The sequence below is a fragment of the Solanum stenotomum genome, chromosome 1 (genome assembly GCF_019186545.1).
Source record: "Solanum stenotomum isolate F172 chromosome 1, ASM1918654v1, whole genome shotgun sequence".
Lineage (NCBI taxonomy): Eukaryota > Viridiplantae > Streptophyta > Magnoliopsida > Solanales > Solanaceae > Solanum > Solanum stenotomum.
In genome coordinates this window covers 103,520,914-103,532,287 of record NC_064282.1, presented here as the reverse complement: position 1 = coordinate 103,532,287, position 11,374 = coordinate 103,520,914, and positions in this window count along the sequence as shown.

The following is an 11,374-nucleotide window of genomic DNA, read 5'->3' as shown; positions in this document are numbered from 1 at the left end:
GGCAAGGCTTGGGAAAAGACCAAAATACCCTTACAATTTCCGTACTGACTTCCCCTACCAAGAGCCCAACTTCGAAAGGGCATAACTCACCCATACGAACTCAGAATCGAGCAAACTCGGCGGCGTTAGAAAGATCATTCCACGGGCTTCGCAAACATAACTGGAAATACTCCCAAATCATCCTGAGCTAGGAGTTATAACTGCTCAAAGTTGGCCAAAAACCTACTTTTTCCCCATACTTAACCATATTTTTTTTCCAGACTTAAATTCTTTCAAAAAAATGACTATTTCCAATTCTAAGCCTCTTCATAGTTATTTCAAATTTTTGGATGTTACAGTTCCAAGCCCTGAATTGTGTTCCATTTGAGGACACAAGTTTGGGGTACTGAATTGGACCCTTTGACGAATTCATTTTTGGAAATTCCAGTGTGGGTCTAACGATTCTCAACTGGACTCCAAAATTGGTTTGTCTTTGTTTTATGTGGTTTTGGTGTCTTCAGGATGTATTAGCACTATGATACTATTTTTGGTAGTGTGGCATCATTCTGAGGCCATTCAAAAAGGAAAAGCTCCAAAGACGTGATTTGGCGCGCGCACGGTCAGCCTAAAGGTAGGCTACGTCTTTCCTTCTCGAAGATTGAGCTTGAATGTTAAAATTAATGTTGATTTGAGTGAATTGGGGGCAGGTACCTAGTTATTCTTACTACATTGCTTAGAAACGTGTTTTAGGCTTGATTAGGAGCATGCTAGTTGGGGTTATGTGATAATTCTTATCTTGTGGTTTGTCTATTGTGTTGTTGTTGTTGTATATTTGAGAATGCTTTGGACTTAGTCTAGGCTTAGACAACGGATTGCCATAGACTTGTGATATGTGTAGCCTTTCAGGCCTTGTTTCATATCCGAGTCAATTCAGATTACTTAGCTCCTTGTATACTAGTGTAGAAGACATTAGTCTGACCTGATGAGTCTTAGTTTAGGCATCTGCCCAGATTTGATGACCTTTTATCCTTCTTCTGTCATTCTATGACCTTGTTGCAATATTTGAGGTTTCGTGCTTTATTGGACGATTATGTATTGGAGTTTGTTTGATCTTGGAGAGTTTTTCAGATTACTTGGGAGTGGATGTCATTCCAAATTGGTATTGTTCATGGTTGTTACGAGGTTCTTCAACAATCTTGTTGATGCCCCTGGGTTTACTCTTGCTAGCTAGATGGGTGCCTCTATGAGTTTACTATTGGTTGGGCAGCCCCTGGGTTTACTCTTGCTAGCTGGGCAGGTTCCCCTGGGAGTTTACTGGCTTGATGGGGCAGCCTCATCATTATTTTATGAGGTTTAGAGGCCCATTTTATTCTTCTTGTATCTAGACTTAGCGTACTTCTTTCTTAGTAGTTTAGCTATTTTGTGTACATGTCAGGCTTATGGGGTCTGTTCAGGATATTTTATGTACCTTCTGGGCTTATGGGCTAGTTAGGTTTACTTTAGTTATACTTAGTTCTTTAAGTTTTAGTTCGCTCGTGTGCTTTTCTTTATATTCCTCTTTCACCTTTGTTTGTGTCTAGATTCTATCTTTTCATATTGTCTTTACCTTTCTTGCTCAGTCGGCTTATAATTCATATTGAGTACTTATTTTTTTGGTATTCATGCTACACTTTGCATCTATTTGTGATGCAGGTCCAGTACCAGCTACCAACGGTTATCATTTGACCTTGTTGCAGCAGGTTATCGGAGGCGAGGGCGAGCACTTGGCGTCCTGGTCTTACATGTATCCTTCTATATTTTGTATAACTACTCTTTTGTTTTTTGAGACAAGCTTGTATTTTGGTCCACTTTTGGGACTTGTAATATTTTGTTAAAACAACTATGTATAATGACTTGAGCAAGATGAATCAAACGATTGTTTATTAATCAGTTATAAGCTGAACTATATACATAAGCAAACTAACAAAGTCCCTCATACGGTGGAAACTATCTAGAGATCACGGAAAATAAAATATTAGACTCCTAGAATAGTGGAAACAGAATAACTAATAATACAGTAAAATAATGTACCTATACAACAGTAGATATAAGAATTAAGTAGTAATATATAATGTTCTAATACACCTACCTTGGATAGATGGCGCTGAAATGAGGTTTTTGGAAGCGGTTTGGTGAGCGAATCAGCTAGCTGGTCAGAACTAGGAGTGTGCTTGAATGTAAGGCGCTTATCGTTAACCTGTTTGCGAACATAGTGGAAGTCAACAGCAATATGCTTCATGCGGCTGTTCAGATTGTTGTTCTCACATAAGTAGGTGACATCAAGGTTGTCACAGAAAATGGTAGGTGGTGTGAGAATTTTGACATGAAGTTCCTTGAGAAGATTTTTCACCCAAGTGGTCTCATCAACTACTCTTGCAACAGCTCGGTACTCTACTTCAGTGGACAAGCGGGCAATGGCACATTGTTTTTTTGATGACCAACTAACTGGAGTAAGCCAAAGAAAAACAATATAACTTGTGGTGGAACTGCGATCAGAGAGGTTTCTTGTCCAGTCAGCATAAAAAAATACAGAGAGGTTAAGACTGCTGCTTTGAGTAATTCTAATGTCATAATCAACAGTGCTTTTGAGATATCGAATGAGGCGTTTAACAACTCTCCAGTGAACTTCGGATGGGGCATGCATAAATTGAGACAATTTATTCACTGAGTAAGAAACATCAGGCCTAGTAAAAGACAAGTATTGCAACTTTCCGATGACCTTTCTATATTCAGTAGCATCATGTGATGGAGTACCATCAATTAGTATAAGACATTCAGAAGAGCTCATGGGTGTGGAATACACCATTACAGTCTTGTATCAAAAGGTAATGGAGAAGATCTGAAACATATTTTGCTTGTGACAATAGAAGTCCTTTGCTGCCTCGATGAACCTCAACTCCAAGAAAGTAGGATAGTGGGCCGAGATCTTTAAGGGAAAAACGGGAATCCAAAGAAGAGATAACCTGATGAACTAGTGAAGAACTGTTTCCTCTAAGGATGATGTCATCAACATAGACTAAAACGAGGTGCTTGCTTGAGACCATAAATAGCCTTACGCAAACGACAAACATATGAGGGATGAGATGCATTCTCAAATCCAGGTGGTTGTTTCATGAAAACCTCTTCTTCAAGTGTGCCTTGTAAAAAAGCATTGTTGATGTCCAGTTGATGTAAAACCCAATTGTACCGAACTGCAAGTGTAAGAACAATACAAATTGTCATACGCTTGACGACTAGACTGAATGTTCAGTGGTAATCAAGACTTGGATGCTGAGTGAACCCTTTAACAACCAACCAAGCTTTGTACCTGCCAATTGAACCATCAACTTTCTTTTTGATCCTGTAAATCCACTTACAATCAACAACATTCTTATTAGAATCTTTAGGAACCAATTCCCGTGTTTGATTCTGAATTAATGCATCAAACTCAGCTTTCATAGCTTCCCTCCACTCTGAGTTTTTAAGAGCCTGCTTGAAAGTATGAGGGGCAACATTGGCAGGAAGTTGGATAAGGCAAGTAAATGGTTTTTTGGGGCACAAAATATTATTTTGTGATTGGGTTGTTGGGCGGGTTGGAGGAGGAGGAGGTGGTGTTGGAGGAGGTGGGGGTGGAGGATGTGATGAGGTTACAGGATTTGACGGCAAGCTTGCTGGTTGCGTAGGATAGGTTGTAGAAGCAGATGACAAAATTTGTGTTTTGTCTCGGCGCTGGTAGGTGATAAAATTAGGGGCTGTATTATGGGGTTGTTGCAAAGAAGCAGGGGAAAGTGAATTACCTGAACTTGAGGGATGCACATGATTCTGGTCGGTGGAGACGGACTCACAAGCTTGGCCACTGGTAGAAATGTCTCGAACAGGAAGAGGAGAAGGAATTGGAGAAATAACAGGTGAAAGAGTTTGAGTTTGAGAATATGTAGGTGTGCCAACAACTTCCCACGCAAGCGTAAAAGATTTATTTTTTAAGATGTGAGAATATTGTGTGAAAGGGAAAAATATTTTCAAAAAACTTAACATCGCGTGAGATGAACAATTTTGAGTTAATGGGATCAAAACATTGGTGTGCATAATGAACTTGGAAGAATCCCAGATAGACACATGGAGTGGACCTAGGCTCAAGCTTATGGTTGGTGTAAGGCTTAAGCCATGGGTAACATAGACAACCAAAAGTTCTAAGTGACTCATATTTTGGTGCAACACCAAACAATTTTTCATATGGAGATGTATTGTTTAAAAGTTGGGTAGACAAACGATTAATAAGATGAGCAGCATGTTGACAAGCAAACGACCAAAAACTTGAAGAGAGGGATGTCTCGTGTAAAAGTGTTTTGGCAATTTCAACAATGTACCGATGACGACACTCCGCGATGGCCACTCTTTGAGGTGTATGAGGAGGTGATACAAGGTGTTCAATTCAATTTAAAGTGACATACAGATCAAGACCTTTATATTCACCTCCTCCATCAGTATACAGAGAGACAATTTTTTGCTTAATTAAAATAGTTTTCCACTAAGGGATGAAACTTAGAAAATATGTCTCAAACCTCATGTTTGTTTTTAAGAGTGTACAACCAAATATACTTGGTGTACTGATCAATGAACACAATAATATCATTTTTTATCAATTGAAAGGACAGGCGATGAACCTCACAAGTCACTAAAAAGGAGTTGCAGTGGAGCAGTACTAATTAGAGATAAGCAATTGAATGGAAAACGGTGAACTTTATTTGAACAACAAGAATTACAGAAAGTAAACTAGTTCGGAGATGAAACTGGAAGAGAAAACTTATTCAAAATAAAATTCAAGATTCTTGAATAGGGATGGCCAAGGCAACGATGCCAGACTTGACGAGGAACCGTTATAGTGGCAACTTGAACAGTAGGTTTATTAACTGTGAAATTGGGCCACTCACAGAGTCCATTCTTATTCCAACCGGAGACCAGTGGCGCCCGCGTTTCCAAGTCCTTCACAAAGAAAGAAAACGGGAAAAATTCAATGAATGTCAAATTATCTTGACAAAATTTGGATATCGAAAGTATGTTTTGTTTGATAGCAGGTGCACACAAAGTATCAGTTAGTCTAAAAGCATTATTTGATGCATCTAATTCAGTAGAACCATGATGAGTAATTGAAATTCTTTTACCGTTGCCTAGAGCTATGCCATCTGCACCATGATAATCATACAGATTGGTAGACTCTTTTGAGACATGATGAGTAGTACCAGAGTCAACAATCCATTGATTTTCTGCAACTTGGTTACTTGAAAAAAAATTAGTCTTTGCCTCTAAATGATTGTGAGACTGTGACCGACAAACATTAGCAGTATGACCCTGTTTATTGCATAACTGACAACGAACAGGGTTATTTATGTAACGCCCTTGCGCAGGAGCAGTTGTACAATTGCTGGAACACAATTGTGATATGTTGTTGGGTCGACGAGCAGCGCGGTTGTTGGAATTGATGGATTTGTTGTGAGTTACCATAGCAACAGTTATGGCACTGTTTTCTTTCTTCACTTCCTCTTGTTTGAGAAAGAGCTCATAATCAATTAGTTTCGCATACAACTCATCATAAGAGATGATAGAATCTCTTGCTCGATTTGCAGCGGAAATCTCACAAAAATCGGACCCAAGACCACTCAGAATCTTCAGCACCAGTTCATCGTTGGTGATTGTACGTAGCTCCAACAGTAGCGAACTCATTGTAGAGAGAGTGCACTTGATGGAGATAATTGGCTACTGGGCGGAAGTCTTTTGATAGATGGGCGAGCTGGTCACATAGGCTAAATATTCGTGTTTGGGACTTGTTGGCATAAGTAAGATGCAGAGAGTCCCAAGCAAGTTGAGCAGAAGAGGAAGCAGCTACAGTTGCAGCAATTGTTGGATGGGCAGAAGCCATGATGGCATTCTGGATCAATTGATCTTGACGGAACCAAAGGCTATAGGCTGGGTTCGCGATGTCTCTATTGTTTAGTGTGATAGTTGTGGAAGGAGCTGGGGAAGACCCATCAAGATGGCCAAACAGATTGTGCCCGTGCATGAGCATGGAAATCTGGGCCTTCCAAGTAGAAAATTTATGGCTGCCAACAAGCTTTATCGGCAGCTAGGACACAGGATTAAACAGAACAACAATGTTAGAGTTGCTGCTAGTGGTGGAGTCCACATTCTGGACGTTCTCAGGCATGCTAAGAGAAAGTTTGCGGAGGTAGTGAGAGGATCGAAAAAAAATCTCAGGAGAGTTAAGACGAGAGCTCTGAAACCATATAATGACTTGAGCAAGATGAACCAAACGATTGTTTATTAATCAGTTATAAACTGAATTATATACATAAGCAAACTAACAGAGTCCCTCCTACGGTGGAAACTATCCAGTGATCAGGGAAAATAAAATATTAAACTCCTAGAATAGTGGAAATAGAATAACTAATAATACAGTAAAATAATCTACCTATACAACAGTAGTTATAAGAATTAAGTAGTAATAAATAATGTTCTAATACTATGTACTTGTGACTTCCAGGTTCTAGAAGAATCTTATTTATATATTTTTGGCTTGCTTCCGCTCATTGTCTTGTTCTTTTGTTAAATTGTTGCTTCTTCTTGTTTTTACACTTATACTCGTTACTTGTTATTCTGGGTTACGGGTTGGATTACCTACTGGTGGGTTATAGTAGGTGTCATCATGGCTCGAGAGTCTGGGTCATGACATATGCGCCGCCATAAGGTGTTTAGGGATTTGATGGACAAGAGGTCTTGCACTTCTTGTTATTTTAGTGGTACCTCATTTAAGAAGGTAGAGGATCTTCAAGGAGGGGTTTTCATCCTTGGTCTAGTAGACCTGTTCATGCAGCTATTCAAGCGTCCGGGGGAAGTTATTTTGATCAAGGCTCCTAGAACTCGGGTTAGACTTCTCAGGGTTGCTGTTAGAGGTTTTAAAGTCATGGTAACCATTTAGTATATTCAGATTCTTCTCAGTATATGGTTGTTCCTAGTCTGAGTTTGGACAAATCACTAGAGATTTCTCCATGTTTAGAGCAGCAGGCCGACATCAATCGTGTTTTGTAAAGCGGTCACTTCATCTCTATTTTTATAAGAAATAGAAAGTGTGTAAAATTTCCAAATTCAACTTGGAAAAATAATTCATAACAAAACACTAATATTGTTAAAACAAAATATATGTTATTTTATGAAAAATGAATACAACTTATTGCATTTTGCCACATTTGCATTAGTTGGTCTTGATTCATTCAATTCATATTTGACCAAAATAAGACTTTTACCAAATCTAGAAACTACTCATTAATGCAAGGTAAGCCCATACTAAGAAGAAAAAAAATTGTATTATAATTCACCAAGTGATTTAGTTCCTCTAGAAAAACACTAGAACTTTTCTTTCAAAATGGAGAAGGTTGAAGAAGATATGGTGTTGGAATATTCACTGCGACGCCATGTATTAGAAAATTGGGAAATGGTGGCTGCCAAATTCTCAAATTCCATTTTCGATCGACGTCGATGTATTCTTCAATTTTCGTCCATGGAATGTCAGGTCAAGTACGAAAGTTTAAAAGAGCGTTTTAAGAGTCTATATCAAACAGATTTTACTGAAGAAGAAGATGATGATAGTGGATTCATAAAGCTGATGGCAGATAAACTTACCAAGATATATAGAGATTATTGGACAGAGCGAGTAAAACTAATGGATACTCCACTTCAGTATGATATATATTTCTCATAAATCCTTGTTTTTTCCTTTTTGATTATTTTTTACCTGTGATGTTTGAAGAATTATGGGTTTTCACTATTTTTTTTGTTTGATCCACATTTATATGATGGTTTTACAAAAACAAAATTATCTAGGAGATACAAAATACATTCAAAGATATATATTTTTCTATGGATTAGGAGTTAGGGTACAAATAAAGCATCACTAATTGGTACACTAATTTTTTTTTCAAAAAAAATATTCTTGATTTCAATTTTATCATTACAAAAAAGGAAGAGAAAAGAATAATCACTATCATTAAACATCAAAACTCCATTGTTAATTTGTTTAGAAAAAAATTGTCAAACAATATTATTACTTATATACTTTTTAACAATGAATGTCATAGATAATTCATGTTTTTCTTATAAAAATCACTAATGATTGCTAGCTTTGATAATTGGCCTCATATAATTATTCATTAGTTTTGGCTACTTTTATTGTCCAAATTTATGTTTGTAAATTAATTTTTTTGGGGCACTGAAAAGAAAAACTAAAAAGGAAAAAAAATATGTTTTTGATAAGTCAAATTGCTTAAATGTTCCAACAGAAAAAACTTTATATTATTGATGGCGTCTTTCCAAACTAGAAATTCTTATTTATTTTTAAAAAATAAAATAAAATTGGTGTTAGGGAAAGGGAAAATGGAGGAGAGCATTACATGATAGGAGTCGAACCCTATCGAAATTGTTTCTTTAAAAAATCAAAAACAAAACCCAACAAAAAGAGAGAAAATTCCATGTTCACTTTTCAGGCATAAACCATAGTGACAAAACAGGTAAATGCTGCAAAAACAGGTAAGTTCTTAGTTTGTTACAATTTCAGGACTTCCATTTTATTTTGATTCTTTGTTGTTTCAAAATTTTAATAGTGACAAAACCAAGATTTTAGACGATCATTGTTTCATGTTTTAATTTTGATGGATTTGTTGTCAAAATCTTGTATAGAAAATTTTCAAAAAGAAAAAAACCTATATTGTTATGGTGAAACTTCAAATTTGTGTATCCATTGTTTAGTCTATCTTGACCCAATCCATCTCAACAAAAATAACCTTTCGGTGGGCTAATGGCCACCCGAATTACCCCACCTATTCTTCTAGAAGGATGTTGGTTCCAAACCTCGGTACAAACCTGAGGAGTACTCCATACTAATGTGCCTTGGATGATCCACATCTCAGGGTCAGGATCAGGCGCCGATGAGCACGTTGAACTATCCATGCATTGAGAGCCATTTATTTATTGACTCATCCATATTGACATAACTAAATTCGCCCAACACACTTATTTGATACCTTATTGATTAGATCGTCTTGACCCAATCCATCTCAAAAGAAGTACCCATTGGGTGAGTTAACGATTCAACCATTTATTAACTCAGTCATCTTGACCCATGCAGATTAAGCTCAACCCACTCATTTGACACCCGTAAGCGTTGAATGAAGCTATGAAACTGTAGTTGATTTAGATGAGTGAGCTACCGAAGTTAACTAAATTGTATTTTGTCACAATGAATGGTTTTCAAGTGTGTTAACATTTTGACTCTTTTGACGGATTTGCACAAATAAAATCTTTGTATGTTGTTATTTCAATTTAGATCTAATTAGGAAAAATAGTGCAAAAATACTTGTTTTGTCATAAACAGGAGAAAAATTCTTGTGGGGTGCCAAAACTTTTAATTTGATATTGGCCAAGACTTCATCAGCACCAAGTTATGGTAATTTTAATAAAAGTTGGTCATAAATTGTGACTAATTGCCTTACAAAAAAATTATGATGATCGTCAGGATTTTGGCCACAAACCTGGATAAATCACCATAATCATTTCAGCATTAAAATATTATATTGATTAATTTATCTCTTGATATCTTTGGGATTGTTCTGAAGGAAGTGGAACTGATACACCCCTACTAGTATTTTTGAGCTCTTTCCATTTAAACTTCGTAGTTTCAAGAAAATCAAATTATGTTCTTTCTATTAAACTAAAACTATGCTCTTGATGACTTAATGATTAATGTGTGTGTAGAACTTTCCCATCCAGTTTCAATGAAATGTTTTTTTCTTTACAAATTGTGAACAGCTTGGTTCAAGGGATTTAAATCTCTCTTCTCGAAAGAGTTGAACATGGTGAAGTTTGGCATTTTACCTAAACAACTTTGTGATGAATTAACCGATTATGGTCTAACGAATGATGAACCTGTAGAAGTGGTAGCTATGAAAAAGAAGAGTCGTGAAGCACACTATTAGCAATTTGCAATGCTATTTTATCCATTAATATTTTCTTAAATTTATTTTTAAGGTTAGTTAATATTTCTCTTTCTCGACCTTTTTAGTAAGATTGTAACTTAAAGAACTCTTAACTACCATTCCTATATATTCCATTGTGTTAACCTAGGAATTCTTCCTTTTTGCTCCCATTCTTTGTCCTCAATTAATTGAAAGTTCTTATTTCTTGAGTTATCCCAATATGTTGGCTGTATGTGAAGTATCTCACCTATATTTCCTTGCACTTTTCAATATTTTATTGTTAAAACGATATTGTGAAATCACTTTGACCATACAAATAAATAAATTCTTCAAAATTTACTTCATCTCCATTAAAGACTAACTACTCTTCACTTGCATTACAATTTTCTTACTTAAATAGTCTTGCCTATAAAAGTAAGATACACCAATATTGAAGATGGAAGTGTAGTTAAAGTAAAATTTCTCCATATTCCCTTTGGCTAATCATGAAAGAGAATGTGGACCATTTTTCTGGAGATGATAATATTGTGCTCTCCTGATTTGATATGCATAATTCCTTTTCGTAGCTGCAACAAAAAAGAATGGTCGAAGTTATAATCGATAAATAGGAGACCTCGCATTGATCTATCATCTTCATGTACTTTTACTTGTTCACTCATTCTTCATGCAAGCTATTCAAACCAAAGGGAGGATTTTCTACTTTTAAGTCTGTGACATAGGTACTTGAACATGAGAAGGGTTTCAATGTTTACTAGATTTCTCTACTATAGAAGTCTAATGGTTAGGGGATGTCAATTCTTTAGATTTTCTTGATTACAGTGTATGAGAGTTTGATATCTAAAGAGTAAATCATCCTTAATCATTGTGTATGAGAGTTCATTGAGAGAATCATCAAATTCGATTTCATATTATTCTCAAATTGAGAACGGGATATACTCTACTAGAACAGAATCATCATATCATATCATAACATAATATAACACAATATTGAACAAAAATCAAAAGTTGAGTTACTAAAATACCTTTGATGGATGCCTTTTTTATTTTCATAAACCAAATTAAGAGGTAATTTTAAAAAAATGAAAAGAGAAAAAGAACAGTTGCAATGAAGAGGAAATACCAAAAATTACATTTTTTCTTCATATATATATCTATATCTATATTACCTTAAAAGCATGAACTCTAACTTGAATGTTAAATTACTATAATATCCGTAACTTAAATTGTGCCTTTTTTTCGATGAGTTGTGACATTTCCGATAAGTTGTGACTTTTTTCAAAGGGTTGTGATTTTTCGATGAGTTGTGACTTTTTCGATAAATTGTGACTTTTTTCAAATGATTGTGATTTTTCGAT